The sequence below is a fragment of the Schistocerca americana genome, chromosome 5 (assembly GCF_021461395.2).
Source record: "Schistocerca americana isolate TAMUIC-IGC-003095 chromosome 5, iqSchAmer2.1, whole genome shotgun sequence".
In the NCBI taxonomy this organism is placed as follows: Eukaryota; Metazoa; Arthropoda; class Insecta; order Orthoptera; family Acrididae; genus Schistocerca; species Schistocerca americana.
In genome coordinates, this window is record NC_060123.1 from 408,652,763 (window position 1) to 408,670,442 (window position 17,680).

At 42.7% G+C, this 17,680-nt stretch overlaps 1 protein-coding gene across 1 annotated transcript in view; it reads left to right on the forward strand.

The window, feature by feature from the left end:
- LOC124616141 (E3 ubiquitin-protein ligase LNX-like) overlaps window positions 1-17,680 on the forward strand; it is a 676,831-nt gene that overhangs the window by 339,296 nt on the left and 319,855 nt on the right. The window lies entirely within an intron of this gene.

Consider the following 17,680-nt stretch of genomic DNA (forward strand, 5'->3'; position numbering starts at 1 on the left):
CACAGGTCAATACATTTCAAGACTGTTATTGTCCACCAATCATTGCTCCTAGAGGTGCTGCCTTATGACAACGCGCATTGTCATGCTGATAAAAACGATCACCGTCTCCGAACACTTCGTCTTCTGTACGCAGTGCAAAATGCTGTAAAATGTGTTCATATCCTTCTGCATTTAGCGTTTTCTTCAGTGATAAGAGGACCACAACAAAACCACAAAAAACACGCGCATGCCGTAAAACTACCTGCTACGGACATCACTGTTGGCACTTCCCATGGTGGCAGGCAACGTTCTACAGGAATTCGCCAAACCCAAACAGCTCCATCGAATTACCTCGGCGTACAGCTGTCTCCACTATAAGAATGATCAGAACACCGATTTTTGTGTAAACATTTTTTATCCTATTAATCCGAATTATAGTTTGTTTACTCGTGCCATTATTAAACATGTCTGTTTTGTGTGTTCTTTGTGTTCTGTCGCTCTTTCAGGGTGCTTTTTGTAGAGTTCTCTACGCGTCCCAAGCTTCTGTTAATCAGCTGTCATCGTGTGTCAGGCATCAGTCCGCCTCTGACGTTGCCACAGCGACCTTGCGTTTGCAGCAGCGTAACGGGAACACGGGTACTTGGCATTGTGTAGGAGCTGCAGCAAGTACTCGAGATTGCGTGCAGACGGTATCGTTGAACCTGACATCGTGTCAGAAAAGCACCTCCCGGTTCGCCTTCAACTTGATATATTACTTTTGCGCAACAAACTGCGGCAGCGCTAGTAGTGCCATTAGTTGTGTGTACGTTCGTTCTTCACAATACTGAATCAAATACATCACAGCAAAGTGGCTTTTGTCGACCGTGGTCCTTGTAGTTGAACCGCACTGCACCGGCCTTGAAAAGACTATGTCCAGCTAGGTTTGTGTACACTGGGTGCGAACCGGTTGCCTTGCGTAAATCTAGACGTGTGCGCTGTCCGCTTGATCAGGTTTAGCAGCTGCTCGAATTATTCGGATAGAGGCGTTATTCATGCAACATTTTTGGCTGGCACTCCGTGGCTATACATATGAACAATATATTAGCATTACTGTCACAGAACCAAGATAGCACGAGTGGGTAAATTTGAGCGCTGTGAATGACCAGTCTGACATCATCCACTCGTAAATTACTGACTGCAATAACACACAGAAGAAAGGGATGGACAAATGAAAATATACTGGACCAAGATCAAAATGGTTTGGTAAAAGTAAAGGAGAAGCTTTTATGACATCACACTTAATAATACAAATAAATAACCGTGAAAGCAAGTACAAGCAAGCACGTACTTACTATTTTTGAACATAGAGTATGTTCTCAACCGCGATATGAGAAATGAAATGTAAGAAATGTTGAAGATGCAGACATGGACGATAATTTACAGAAGTTGTTAACATAGGGTTAGATAAACGGAAGTAGCAAGTCATGTTAAAAAAAAAGGTATATGGTAGTTTTAAAACTGTTACTTAATGTGAACTTCTCCAAATCATTCCCTTTGCTAAAGTTTCGAAAGTAAAGAATCTTTGGGAGAACTTTTGAATGAAATCTGTAGCTCATTTAGCACTCAGTGCTCGATTAAAAATAGAGGTGTGACGAAAACGATAAAGACTTGCAAAAAGAAGAATAGTGAGATGCTACAAATCGGCGCCGTCGAAATATGCCTCTTTTATGACAGAAGAACTCTACCTGTTTCAAAAATTAGCATGGATTTGAGAATTAGGTTTCTGAAACTGGAGCACAGAAGTGTATGGATGTGGAGTGTGGACAATGAAAAATCTGAAGAAGACGTGTTGAAAACATGCTGCCACAGAAAAATGAACAGAACACAATGATCTGAGTATCATCTTTGACTACTAATCAAAACGTCCTGGGTTCCCGATTCGATCCAAGCACTGCATAAATAATGAATAAATATCATCAACAAGGGTGACTGAAGAGTTCTGGTATAAGGAGTCACCCTCGTGCACCAATGGTCTTCCCAAACGCAGAGCCGGCCGCTGCGGGCGAGAGGTTCTAGGCGCTTCAGTCCAGAACCGCGCTGCTGCTACGGTCCAGGTTCGAATCCTGCCTCGGGCATGGATGTGTGTGATGTCCTTAGGTTAGTTAGGTTTAAGTAGTTCTAAGTCTAGGGGACTGATGACCTCAGATGTTAAGTCCCATAGTGCTTAGAGCCATTTGAACCAAACGCGGAGGTGCGGAGTGAAGTTAGTGCACCCTCTCACCCTTGGTATGGGAAACTATCCCTAAAAGACGGAAGAATCTTATCATCCTCTTGAGGATGCAGAAGCCAGTGGAAATCACTGTATTAAACACACATAATGTGTTTCCACAGGACTTGTGGCCTGTTACAGAAGAAATGTCATGATAATCTCTCTATTTCGACGCGCAAGTCGCCGAAGTGGCGTGAACTAAAAAGATTTGCACCAGACGACCGTTCTATACGACGGGAGTCCCCAACCACACAACATTTCATTTCATCTCTCTAATGGCAAAATCTTCCGGATTAGCCCACCCCCTCCCCCATTCGGATATCTGGCAGATGATAGCCAAACAAGAAGAGACCTTGAGAAAAAGACTGAATAAGCAACGAAACGGTAACATTATATGAGTCGTATCGTGGAATGTCATAAATCTGAATGTGGTGAAGAAGCTTGAAAATCTGAAAAGGGAAACGCAAAGGCTCAGTGTAGGTAGTTCAAGTATACTTGCCGATGTCACAAGCAAAAGAAGAGGTAGAGAAAGTATATGACGACACTGAACGGGTAATGTGGTGTGTTAGATGAGATGAAAATCTAATAATCGTGGACTATTGGAACGCTGCACTGCGAGATGGAGTAGAAGAAGGCATTACAGAAGAATGTGGGATCGGTAGGAGGATTATGAGAGGATAAAGACCAGTTGAGTTCTGTAATAAGTTTCAGCTAGCAATTGCGAATGCACTGTCCATAAATTACAAGAGAAGGAGGTATAGTTGGAAACAGTCTGGAGCAGACGTGGGAACGATTCATCCGGATTACTTCATGGCGGGACTGAGACTATGAAATCAGATAATGGACTAAAAGGCGTACGCAGGAGCAGGTAAAAACTGAGATCACAATTTAATAGCGAAAAAAGATAACAGAAATTTTAAGAGTATCGTATGTGAAAAACCAATGTAGAAAGAAGTGGGATTCTACATTACTGAAGAATGATTAAGTGCGTCTGAAATTCTCTAGGGTCCTAGATAAGTGATAGTGAATACTGCCGCAGTCACGGAAGTCGGACAGGTAAGGCATGTAGCTGCAAAGAAACCTTGGGTAACAGAAGAAATACTTTAACTGATCGACGAAAGAAGGAAGTACAGAAATTCTCAGGAAAATGCAAGAATACAGCAACATAACTCACTTAAAAATTAAATAACTAACTGTCCAGTCACATTGATATAACCACCAGTCAAAAGCCTGAAAATCCATATTTTCAGCGTGGGCCACTGCGAAATGTGTAGGAAAACAGTCAAGGAAGTTCTGGAAGGTACGGACAGGGATGTGGAGCCATGCCAACTACAGTGTCGTGGCCAGCTGTGCTACGTTCCTCGGTTGAGGATCCATGCCGCGAACAACCCGATAAAGGTGCTCCCACAGATTTTCGATTGGGTTTAAATCCGGGGGATTTGATGGTCAAGGAAGTACGGAGAACCCGTCTTGGTGCTCTTCAAACCAAGCACAAACACTGCGAGCTGTCTGACACGTTGCATTGTCCGGGGTAGAAGCCATCGTGTCGAGGAAAAACGAACTGCGTGTAGGGGTGGACATGGTCCCCAAGAATATATGCATAATTGCGTTGATCCAGTGTGCCTTCCAGAATGACGAGATCACCCGGGGAATGCCAGGTGTCTTATAGGGCATAAACCATGATTCATATGAAAAGGCTACCTGTCTATACGCAGTGGACATTCAGTTGCGTTACTGGCGTGCAAATTCCAGCCTTCGTCGCCGATGAACAGCAGTTAACATGGGTGCACCAACCGTGTGCGCAGGCCTATATGCAGCAACATTCGCTGTGCGGCAGATGTGCATGGAAGCTAAAGCGAAATAGTTGCACGAAAAATATGAAAAAATCGAAAAGAAATTGTGTTTGGAAGCATACATTAAGCATATAGAAAAGGCAAAACAACTTTCAATGAAATTAAAAGTACAAGCGTCAACATCAGGATTGCAAGAGGGAGTGCGCCGTTAAAGGCACAGAAGAAGGTCGACAGGTGGAGTGAGTACACTGAAATCCCCAACGAGAGAGGCGAACTATCTGATGGCGTATAGAAGCAGAAACGAGAGCCGATATGGAAGACAGGGGATCCAGTAATAGAGTCAAATAGAGCTTTGGTGACTTGAAATCCTGAAGGTCGAGGGGTAAATAACATTCCTTCGGCATTTCCAAAATCACTAGGTGAAGTGGCAACCAACGACCATTAAAGTTATTTGTAGAGGCTGAGCCTGGAGTCATATCATCACACTTTAGAAAAAATACCACCTTCTCAGTTCAGAAGATACAAAGCGCAGATATGTGCGACAACTGCCGCACAACCGACTAATAGTGTAATGTTAATGCATTCATTTGTTCTGAAAGCGGTGCTGATATTCAAGACAATAAAAGCGGGTTAAAAGCTGTGAGCTATCTGTGGAAGTTAACCTTGCATTACTAAGCAACTGTTTCACCAGGTATCCAGTCTAGCTTACCAAATTCCCAACCAGACTAACATTAATTATAATCTTTTAGTAGTCATCTTACGACAACCGGTGATATATATGTAAAAGGAGAATTCAAATAAAAAGAAATAAATCAGTTTATATTTGCACATTTATTTTGACATTGATCATTGTCCCGTTAAAATTTCAGCATATTAAACTTGATTCATGACTAAACTGGTGCCTTATTTAGGATTGTGAAAATGTGAGTTTGTAATCTTACGGAGCACATCAAATATGGAGCCAAGATTGGGAGACTGCATACAACACGACATTCATAAAATAACACACGAAGAACGTTGAAACATATGCAGGAGGAAATTAACCACAACCAACCGATTCCATTTTCATCCAAAGAAGTTAGGTTCGTAGCGCAATCTTGTCCATCATGAAATTACCACACACTTGTATACTAAATTCATACTAACTCTCTGTGAAATATTCCCGAAAAGAATAGCTGAGGGCTACTTTGATGCTTACACCACATGCTTCACGTGGTCAACTTGGTTTACACAAAGAGTGAAACTCCACAATAATTTTGACAACTAAAATAAATTACATCGAAACGCAAAAGAAAAACCTCGAACTGGTTACTATCGTCTTACTATTAACCTGATGAGTCAAACAATTGTATAATCACGTGGTACTCGTCTCACAAAGTACACCTCACGTGGGTTGAACATAAAGAAAAGTTGCTGTATTGGAAAATATTGTCAAGACGAGACGTTATAATCTCACGCACATTCGCATTTAAGATTGATGATCTTAGAGTTACGGATCATCAACACGTGTTTGCACTTTACCCACAAAGTAGTGACAAAGCAACTACTGGAAGATATTCTGAATTTCACACTCGAATTACACTGTGTTGCAATTTAAGGTAACATAAGATATTTTAGATCAAAACCTGAAATGAAGGTGATTAAATTTTCAGTTAGGCTGAACTTAAGAAATCCATTGTCCTACGGACTTAGCAGACACGCGCTTAGCCGCAGATCTTACCACTTTAGACGCTCGCCGTGGACAGACTGGCCTGGGCCCCTACCGACGGTGCTTCACAGATACAAACGGAAGTGATCAGAGAGGCCACTTCCTATACCAACATGACAAGGGACGGACAGGACCACACCAAGAATAGAAACCTCTTTGCTTTTAGAAAGCGTAGCTACCTGTTCCGACGTTGGTCCTACTGTTCTCTAGCAGACAGGCTTGTCTGCTACCACCGAGCATGCAGCTAGAAACACATTTGCTCATTCATCCTTTCACACAGAAGGGAAGGGGGATGACAGTATCTTATCATATACGGTATATAAAAGAAAGTGGATGTAGGTTCCGTATGAGACTGAGTGACATGAATTACATATAAACTGTGTTTTAAAGTGTAGTAGTGCGACAAATCGTTCTTGTTTATGTGTAAAAGTAACACATTCCACTGCTCAGTCTCCTCCCAGATAGAGTCAGAAACACCACAGTAAATTTAGAAGTGGAATTTATGCCGTAAATGACAACATATTTAAGAAACTAACATGAAAGGAATGCAACAGAGACCTTTCAATAGCTCATGCATCAAAGTTGCTGAGAAAAGTAATACACTAAGATGAAGAAAAGTTGTGGAATAGCGATACGCATATACACATATGGCGGCAGCACCGCGTACACAACGGATAAAAGGGGAACGCATCGGAGCTCTCATTTGTACTCAGCTAATTGATATGACAGGGTTTCGTACGTGATTACGTTCGCATGACGGGAATTAACAGACTTTGAACGCGAAATGGTAGTTGGAGATTGACGCATGGGACATTGTATTTCGTAAATCGTTAGGGAATTCAATATTCCGAAATCCACAGTGTCAAGAGTGTGCCGAGGACACCAAATTTCAGGCATTACCTCTCACCACAGAGAATGGCAACGCAATGGCCGACGGACAGCGGCGTTTGCGTAGAGTTGCCAGTCCTAACAGAGAAGCAACATTGCGTGAAATAACCGCAGAGATCAATGCGGGACGTACTACGAACCTATCCATCAAGACAGTGCGGTGAAATCTGGCGTTAATGGGCTATGGTAGCAGAAGGCCGACGCGAGAACCTTTGCAAACAACACGACATCGCCTGCAGCGCGTCTCCTGGGTTCGTGACCGTATCGATTGGCCCCTATAGGAGTGGAAGACCGTGGCGGGATCAGATGAGCCCCAATTTGGCTTGACAAGAGCTGATGGTAGTATTCGAATGTGGCGCAGACCTCACGAAGCCAGGGACTCTAGTTGTGAACAAGGCACCGTGCAAGCTAGTGGTGGCTCCACGTTGGTACAGGCTGTGTTTACGTGGAATGGACTGGATCCCCCGGTCCGACTGAACAGATTATTGACTGGAACTGGTTAGGTTCGACTACATGGAGACCATTTGCAATGAAATTTTTATGGATAATAATGCGGCATGTCACTGTGCCAAAATTGTTCGCAACTGGTTTGAAGAACATCCTGGACAGATGAGCGAGTGATTTGGACACCCAGATCGCCCGACATGAATCCCATCGAACATTTATGGGAAACAATGGAGAGATCAGTCCGTGCACAAAATCCTGCACCGGCAGCGCTTTCGCAATTACGGACGGCTATAGAGGCGGCATGGCTCATTTTTTCTGCACAGGATTTCCAGCCTCTTGTGCCCATGCCACGTCGAGTGGCTGCGCCAAGGCGGGCAAAAGGAGGTCGACACGATATTAGGAAGGATCCCATGACTGTCGTCACCTCGGTGTAGATGATGGTCAGTTTGGCATTAGGAAAGATTAAGTCACCAGAGAGGCAGTTCTGACGTCGCGCTTGATAATGGAAGGAACAAGAACAAGACGCGTTCTCAGGATCTGTCGACATAGAAAAAGCGTTCCACAACGTAAAATGGTGCAGAACGTTGCAAATTCTTAGAAAAATAGGTGCGAGCTGTAAGAACAGGCGTGTAATACAGGGATGGGGAGGGGGGGGAGGGAGTAGTAGGACACATAAGAACTCATGATGTTTCCCGGTCGGTGTTTGAATCTAGTGACTAATTTTAAAACAACACGAGGAAATGCGCAGTAGAAACCGCCATAAGCAGTTTCTGGCACTCTCTAATGTTTTTGGTGTTGAGTTCTAAGCAGCGTTTGTAAATATTACGAGTTCTACATATTTAAGTGCTGTAAATATATGAAAGCTGTCACGAGGATATTATTCATTCTTCAGTTAGAGAGTTTTATGGTGAATAAGATTCTATATATTTTTAAAACTATTGACATAACGTAGTCTTCTACCATGGAACACGCGATATTTGCAGATTAACCGAGTTTCGTTAATGTCTTAAAAATTTTCACTGTCTTGAAAATGGAAATATGTGTTAGTTGCCAATAGCTTCTATTTCGAAATGGTTTTAACTTGTAACTGGCATCCGATAACACCTCTTCATAATTCGATATGTGTGCAGTGGAATAATAATGTAACACACAGACTATAATGACAAATATTTCTCGATTGCAACATTTTAAATTTGAACAGAATGTTCGTTCCTAGGTACATGACCATGTTTTACCCTAGGACAGGACACATTTGCAAAACCCTTACTATTGATAAGTATTTTTTTAATTTCACAAAAAGAGTGTAGCACACACAAAGTGAATGGTGGTAGTAAGTTCTTATGGAACCAAACTGCTGAGGTCATCGGCCCCTAGGCTGACACATTACTTAGTCTAACTCAAACTAACTTACGCTAAGGGCAACACCAACACCCATGCCCGAGGGAGAACTCAAACCTCCGACGGGGAGAGCTGCGCGAACCGTGGCAAGGCGCCCCATACCACGCGGCTACCCCGCGCGGCCGAAGTGAATGCTACCATTTCAAAACGGAATAAAAATATATGTTAATCTTCCATTACTGCGACAATCTAAAATATATTGTGCTATTACTTTTTAATAAAAATAAACAGAAAAGCTCGCGCCCCTTCATTCCGTTCCTGCCTAAAGAAAAGAAGTAATGTATTTATCGTCAGTTGTACCTCTGAATGCTTCGGTAGTTTTCTAACCAGCTTATTTCTTCTGCTTCGTCATTTTGAACTGTGGATATCTTGAGGCCTATGACGTTTGTATAGGGTATTTCAGGAAGAACGGTAAATATTTTAAGAGGTGGCAGTACAGACTAATTCGAATAAAACATTCTGTACAGCAAGTGTCCAGTTTTTATTCGTTATCGAGCTACAGTTGTTAGAACGTAACCCAAAAAATACTCGCACAAGGTGTTACGCAAAGATAAATGATTAAGTTTAAAGTTGATTTTTATAAATTTCACGTCCGACTTCATCGTACCCCGGAATTCTCTTGACAACATCATGTGCAGTTCTTCGCAGGTCTTCATGGCATTCTTTATTGAAGGCAGCACTATTCATAATCCGAACGTTCAGTTCATCTCTTGTGTCTACTTTTGATATATAGAAATCGCCTTTCAGCCATCTCTCCATGCAAAAATCTAAAGGGGGTAAGGTACGGGGTCATTGGTGGCCAAAACTGTGACCATTAGTGCCGACCCACCTTCTAGGGAATGTTAGGTTTAGAAGCTGTGTCACCTGACTGTTAAAATGTGCAAGGGCCCACTCACACTGGAAGAACATATCCATCTTCGTAACCAAAGAAACCTTTTCCAGTAAAGCTGGAAACAGGCTCACTCATCTGATCGGCTGTCCTACCACACCACACTTTTACAGAAAGGACTGACTGAACCAATTTTAGCGTGTATTTTTAAAGTTTCTTTATTCAACGTGATGGGTTTCGCTGTTACAATTCATTATTATCAGGCTCTCAGTTGGAAATTGGTTTTGAACCAATTTTTGTCAACTGAGGGCCTGGTGATCGCGAAATGAAGCACCAAAACCAGTCGTACTGAATGAAGAAACTTTAAAAAACACACGACTGAAGACGATTCCCTCAATCCTCACAACATTGATGAGCCGTTGCTCCTTCCCGCTCTCAAGACGAAAGCTTTTACAGAGAAATGGTTTCGAAAATGTGTCTTCCGAAGGGCATGTGGTAGAGATGGCGGTTATCCCTGGAAAACCGGTTTTCAGTTATATCGGTTTTTCCCCGCAAGTTTAACCTCACTGTTAAAACTGCTCAAAATAATTGGTTCCTGAAATAACCAATTTTCAGTTTTTCATTTCTATTATTTCCTTCAGTAAACGTATATATGGAACAAAGATTTAAAAAATTTGACTCTCTCAGTTTAAATTCACATAGCATCAAAACATTTAATTAAATAGGCAAATAAAAGGAAGCTTCGTCAATCCGTCATTTTCTGCTCATCTCTAATACTACAAAAAATGAGCAGTATTTTCCTGTTGATTGTAAGTTTTTGAAAATCTGCTCAAAAACCATGTTGTAATCAGGGATGATATCACTAGTTGGGCATCGCGAATAGTCACTGCTTAAGGAAGAAAAGTGAGGTTGAAGATCTCTGTTTTTCGTGTTAATCTGTCCGTTTTCGGGCAACAACCAGATAAAAGCATATTATGTAGAGACGGGCAGCAGATCAGCTGCTTTCTGTTTTTATTGTATACTATGAATGAATTGTTAAATTTTTATTTTATTACAGTCACCATAACTTCCTTCTTCTTATACACTGAAGAGCCAAAGAAACTGGTACACCTGCCTATTACCATGTGGGAACCCCGCGAGCACGCAGAAGTGCACAACACGACATGACATAAATTGATGTCTGAAGTAGTGCTGGTGGGAATTGACACCTTGAATCCTGCATGGCTGCCCACAGATATGTAAGAGTACGAGGGGGTGGAGATCTCTTCTGAACAGCTCGTTGCAAGGCATCCCAGATATGTTCAATAATGTTCATGTTTGGGGAGTTTGGTCGCCAGCGGAACTGTTTAAACTCAGAAGAGTGTTCTTGGTGCCACTCTGTAGCAATTCTGCACGTGTGGGATGTCGCATTGTCCTGCTGAAATTGCCCAAGTCCTTCGGAATGCACAATGGACATGAATGGATACAGGTGATCAGACAGGATGCTTACGTACGTGTCACCTGTCCCATATCACTCCAACTGCACACACCCCACACCATTGCAGAGCCTCCAACAGCTTGTACAGTCCCCTGTTGACATGCAGGGTCCATGGATTCGTGAGGTTGTCTCCATACCTGTACAAGTCCTCAGGAGTATACGAGTGAGTCTTCGGCTCCGAAAACTCGTATCGATGATGTTTCGTTGAATGTTTCGCACGCTGACACTTGTCGATGGCCCAGCATTGAAATCTGCAGCAATCTGCGGAAGGGTTGAACTTCTGTCACGCTGAACGATTCTCTTCAGTCGTCGTTGGTCCCGTTCTCGCAGGATCTTTTCCGGCTGCAGCTATGTCGAAGATTTGATGTTTTACCGGATTCTTGACATTCACGGAACACTCCTGAAATGGTCGTACAGGAAAATCCCCACTTCATCGCTACCTCGGAGATGCTGTGTCTCATCGCTCATGTGCCGACTATAATAGCACGTTCAGACTCTCTTAAATCTTGATAACCTGTCATTATAGCAGCAGTAGCCGATCTAACAACTTAGCCAGACGCTTGTTGTCTTACATGGGTATTGCCGACCGCAGCGCCGTATTCTGCCTATTTACATATCTCCGGGGTGTATGCGCATGCGCGTACCAGTTTCTTTGGCACTTCAGCATATTATTTCACAAAAAAATGGCTCTGAGCACTATGGGACTCAACTGCTGAGGTCATTAGTCCCCTAGAACTTAGAACTAGTTAAACCTAACTAACCTAAGGACATCACAAACATCCATGCCCGAGGCAGGATTCGAACCTGCGACCGTAGCGGTCCTGCGGTTCCAGACTGCAGCGCCTTTAACCGCACGGCCACTTCGGCCGGCCTATTATTTCACAGAAATGGCTGACAAATTCTTAATCTTTTAAAGTAAATGAAGCAGTGTACTTTGCTGCTACGTCGGTTCTTAAAAATATTTCCAGACTATGGTTGGTGCAATTCTGCAATACTCCGGATGCCCGGTGACGAAAGTGAGAAACTACTGTAAAGGCCAGGTGGGAGCAAGTCTTATGTACTGCACGTACAAGCCATGACACACAGCAACAGGGGCTATGCTGTACCAATTCTTATGCCATGTGTTTGTAGCTCGTTTTTGTCGGCTTTGTTATTAAAACGGCACAGATCGCTTTTCTCATTTTCTATATTAGACAGATATTTCAAAACAATGCAAATTTTCTGAAAAAAATTGTTGTTTCTTTTTAAAAAAAAGTATATTTAAAAGCGAAAAATTTTAGCACAGCTACGGTTAATTTCTATTTTGGCTATTTACTCGTTTATTAGTAAAAAAAACAAACCTTTATAGCCGAAACCAATCGATTACTGAAGAATAACGGTTATTCAGAGCTGAAATACCGGTACTGGTTTTAAGCAGCCGGTTTTTCCCATCCCCAGAATTTCAGCTTTCGTCATATCTCCGACGTGAGTTACGAGTTAAAGTCTGTAACTCATTTCGTCACGCGTAGCGCCGTCTAGTGACATCCTGCAAACTAGTCAGGTCAGCTTATGCAGTATAAGCTGCTCCACGTCGGGAAGTTTGCAACTGCATTTGCGAGCGCCATCACGTATTCCTGAAAGGCCGCAACGAGCTGACGCGAAAGTTACCAGGGAAAAATCTGCAGTGAATTGGTGTGTCGCAAGCAGCAAGCACTGCAGTAAGCGGAGTGCATTGTACCCTGACGTATGCTAGAATAATAAGTGTTATCCTGAGACACTGCAGCGAGCATTAGTTTTACCCTGGTGACACTGTTGCAAGCACATTTACCAGGTGGTCATAATTGCAGTGCAGGTTTGGTATGAGCTGTATTTATCGTCTGGCAGCGAAGCTTGGTAGATATTCAATGCGTTAGCGTGGAATCGATTTACGCTAAAAACAAAAGCTCCAATTTTGACCACCAATTGCATCTGTAAGAAAGACGTATAGCAATATTTCCACATGTAATGGATTAGGAACGAGGCGTGGGTAGAAAAGGTAAAAGAAATAAAAGAGACATAATGTTGATTTTATTATTAACCATCCTTACACAGTTTGTTCAACAAGGGCAACAGAGGCGTCGACGAGATGCTGTACAGCGCCAGATTTGCATATGGCGGTCAAAACTGGAGCTAATTTTTTTTTCAGTATAAATGGGGTTTTCCAAGTTTCGCTGTCATACGGTAATTACAGCCCACACTGGATGACCGTGAGTAGCTGCATTTCGATTATAACCACACGGTATGTCCCAGGCAGGCAAGCGCTGCAGCTCGTATGCTTCTTGACAATTTGTAAATTATTACGAGAATAAACGTATTTTTATATAAGCAGTTGTCTTCTTGTAATTCATTTGAGTGAAAATAAGGCAAAGGAAGTGAGTTCGTTCGTGCTATAGACTCACAAGGTAAATATACCCATAAAGGACGAGAGGCCCGCTAGTGAATTACGTACACGACCGTTATTGGTACCGTTATAAGTGAAAGAGGTTTCCTCAGTATACATTATTAACGGCATAACTACGCTCTCTGCGATTAGTCAACAACAAAATTCCAAGCGTCTACCTTCATCTCCTCCTCGAAAGTGTTGAATCCACTGTAAGTCGTAAGTACACTGAAAAGCCAAAGAAACTGGTACGCCTGCCTAATATCGTGCAGGGCCCCCGCGAGCAGACAGAAGTGCCGCAACACGAAGTGGTTTGGAGTCTATTAATGTCCCTCCCATGAACCATGGACGTTGCCGTTGGTGGGGAGGCTTGCGTGCCTCAACGATACAGATAGCCGTACCGTAGGCGCGACCACAACGGAGGGGTATCTGTTGAGAGGCCAGACAAACGTCTGGTTCCTGAAGAGGGGCAGCAGCCTTTTCAGTAGTTGCAGGGGCAACAGTCTGGATGATTGACTGATCTGGCCTTGTAACACTAACCAAAATGGCCTGGCTGTTATGGTACTGCGAACGGCTGAAGGCAAGGGGAAACTACAGCCGTAATTTTTCCCGAGGGCATGCAGCTTTACTGCGTGATTAAATGATGATGGCGTCCTCTTGGGTAAAATATTCCGGAGGTAAAATAGTCCCCATTCGGATCTCCGGGCGGGGACTACTCAAGAGGATGTCCTTATCAGAAGAAATAAAACTGGCGTTCTACGGATCGGAGCGTGGAATGTCAGATCCCTTAATCGGGCAGGTAGGTTAGAAAATTTGAAGAGGAAAATGGATAGGTTAAAGTTAGATACAGTGGGAATTAGTGAAGTTCGGTGGCAAAAGGAACAAGACTTTTGGTCAGGTGAATACAGGGCTATAAATATAAAATCAAATAGGGATAATGCTGGATTAGGTTTAATAATGAATAAGAAAATAGGAGTACGGGTAAGCTACTACACACAGCATAGTGAACGCATTATTGTGGCCAAGATAGACACGAAGCCCACGCCTACTACAGTAGTATAAGTTTACATGCCAACTAGCTCTGCAGATGACGAAGAAATTGATGAAATGTATGATGAGATAAAAGAAATTATTCAGGTAGTGAAGGGAGACGAAAATTTAATAGTCATGGGTGACTGGAATTCGAGAGTAGGAAAAGGGAGAGAAGGAAACATAGTAGGTGAATATGGATTGGGGATAAGAAATGAAAGAGGAAGCCGCCTGGTAGAATTTTACACAGAGCATAAATTAATCATAGCTAACACTTGGTTCAAGAATCATGAAAGAAGGTTATATACAGGGAAGAACCCTGGAGATACTAAAAGGTATCGGATAGATTATATAATGGTAAGACAGAGATTTAGGAACTAGGTTTTAAATTGTAAGACATTTCCAGGGGCAGATGTGGACTCTGACCACAATCTATTGGTTATGAACTGTAGATTAAAACTGAAGAAACTGCAAAAATGTGGGAATTTAGAGAGATGGGACCTGTATAAACTGAAAGAACCAGATGTTGTACAGAGCTTCAGGGAGAGCATAAGGGAACAATTGACAGGAATAGGGGAAAGAAATACAGTAGAAAAAGAATGGGTAGCCTTGAGGGATGAAATAGTAAAGGCAGCAGAGGATCAAATAGGTAAAAAGACGAGGGCTAGTAGATATCCTTGGGTAACAGAAAAAATATTGAATTTAATTGATGAAAGGAGGAAATATAAAAATGCAGTAAATGAAGCAGGCAAAAAGGAATACAAACGTCTCAAAAATGATATCGACAGGAAGTGCAAAATGGCTAAGCAGGGATGGCTAGAGGACAAATGTAAGGATGTAGAGAGCTTATCTCACTAGGGGTAAGATAGGTACTGCCTACAGGAAAATTAAAGAGACCTTTGGAGAAAGGAGAACCACTTGCATGAATATCAAGAGCTTTGATGGAAACATAGTTCTAAGCAAAGAAGGGAAAGGAGAAAGGTGGAAGGAGTATATAGAGGGTCTACACAAGGGCGATGTACTTGAGGACAATATTATGGAAATGGAAGAGGATGTAGATGAAGATGAAATGGGAGATATGATACTGCGTGAAGAGTTTGACAGAGCACTGAAAGACCTGAGTCCAAACAAGGCCCCCGGAGTAGACAACATTCCATTAGAACTACAGACAGCCTTGGGAGAGCCAGTCCTGACAAAACTCTATCATCTGGTGAGCAAGATGTATCAGACAGGTGAAATACCCTCAGACTTCAAGAAGAATATAATAATTCCAATCCCAAAAAAAGCATGTGTTGACAGATGTGAAAATTACCGAACTATCAGTTTAATAAGTCACAGCTGCAAAACACTAACACGAATTCTTTACAGACGAGTGGAAAAACTGATAGAAGCCGACCACGGGGAAGATATGTTTGGATTGCGTGGAAATGTTGGAACACGTGTCGCAATACTGACCCTACGACTTATCTTAGAAGAAAGATTAAGGAAAGGCAAACCTACGTTTCTAGCATTTGTAGACTTAGAGAAAACTTTTGACAATGTTGATTGGAGTACTCTTTTTCAAATTCTGAAGGTGGCAGGGGTAAAATACAGAGATCGAAAGGCTATTTACAATTTGTACAGAAAGCAGATGGCAGTTATAAGAGTCCAGGGGTATGAAAGGGAAGCAGTGGTTGGGAAGGGAGTGAGACAGGGTTGTAGCCTATCCCCGATGTTATTCAATCTGTATATTGAGCAAGCAATAAAGGAAACAAAAGAAAAGTTCGGGGTAGGTATTAAAATCCATGGAGAAGAAATAAAAACTTTAAGGTTCGCCGATGACATTGTAATTCTGTCAGAGACAGCAAAGGACTTGGAAGAGCATTTCAACGGAATGGACAGTGTCTTGAAAGGAGGGTATAATATGAACATCAACAAAAGCAAAACGAGGATAATGGAATGTAGTCGAATTAAGTCGGGTGATGCTGAGGGAATTAGATTAGGAAATGAGACACTTAAAGTAGTAAAGGAGTTTTGCTATTTGGGGAGCAAAATAACTGATGATGGTCGAAGTAGAGAGGATATAATATGTAGACTGGCAATGACAAGGAAAGCGTTTCTGAAGAAGAGAAATTTGTTAATATCGAGTATAGATTTAAGTGTCAGGAAGTCGTTTCTGCAAGTATTTGTATGGAGTGTAGCCATGTATGGAAGTGAAACATGGACGATAACTAGTTTGGACAAGAAGAGAATAGAAGCTTTCGAAATGTGGTGCTACAGAAGAATGCTGAAGATTAGATGGGTAGATCGCATAAGTAATGAGGAGGTATTGAATAGAATTGGGGAGAAGAGGAGCTTGTGGCACAACTTGACTAGAAGAAGGGATCGGTTGATAGGACATGTTCTGAGGCGTTGAGGGATCACCAATTTAGTATTGGAGGGCAGCGTGGAGGATAAAAATTGTAGAGGGAGACCAAGAGATGAATACACTAAGCAGATTCAGAAGGATGTAGGCTGCAGTAGGAACTGGGAGATGAAGAATCTTACACAGGATAGAGTAACATGGAGAGCTGCATCAAACCAGTCCTAGGACTGAAGACCACAACAACAACAACAACAATGTCTGAATTAGTGCTGAAGGGAACTGACACCACGTATCCTGCAGGGCTGTCCATAAATCCGTAAGACTAAGAGGGGGTGGTGGAGATCTCTTCTGAGCAGCACGTTGCAAGGCATCCCAACTATGCTCAATAATGTTCATGTTTGAGGAGTTTGGTGGCCAGCGGAAGTATTTAAACTTAGAAGAGTGTTCCTGGAGCCACTCTGTAGCAATTCTGGACGTGTGTGGTGTCGCATTGTCCCGCTGGAATTTCTCAAGTCCTCGGAATGCATAGTGGACGTGAATGAACGGTGATCAACTGGATGCTTATGTACGTGTCACGTGTCAGAATCGTATGTAGACGCATCAGAGATCCCACATCACTCCAACTAAGAAAGTCCCACACCTTTATAGAGCCACCACCAGCGTGAACAGTTCCCTGCTGACATGAAGGGTCCATGGATTCCATGAGGTTGTCTCCATACCCGTACACGTCCATCCACTCGATAGAATTTGAAACGAAACTCGTCCGACCAGCACCGTATTTCCAGTCATCAACACTCCAATGTCGGTGTTGACGGACCCAGCTGAGGCGTAAAGCTTTGTGTTACGCAGTCATCAAGGGTACATGAGTGGGCCTTCTGCTCCGAAAGCCCGTATCGATGGTGTTCCGTTGAATGGTTCGCACGCTGAGACTTGTTGATGGCCCAACATCGAAATCTGCAACAATCTGCGAAAGGATTGCACTTCTGTCACGTTAAACGATTCTCTTCAGTCGTCGTTGGTCCCATTCTTGCAGGATGTTTTTCAAGCCGCAGCGATGTCGGAGGTTTGATGTTTTACCGGATTCCTGATATTCACGGTACACTCGTGAAATTATCTTACGGGAAAATCCCCACTTCGCCGCT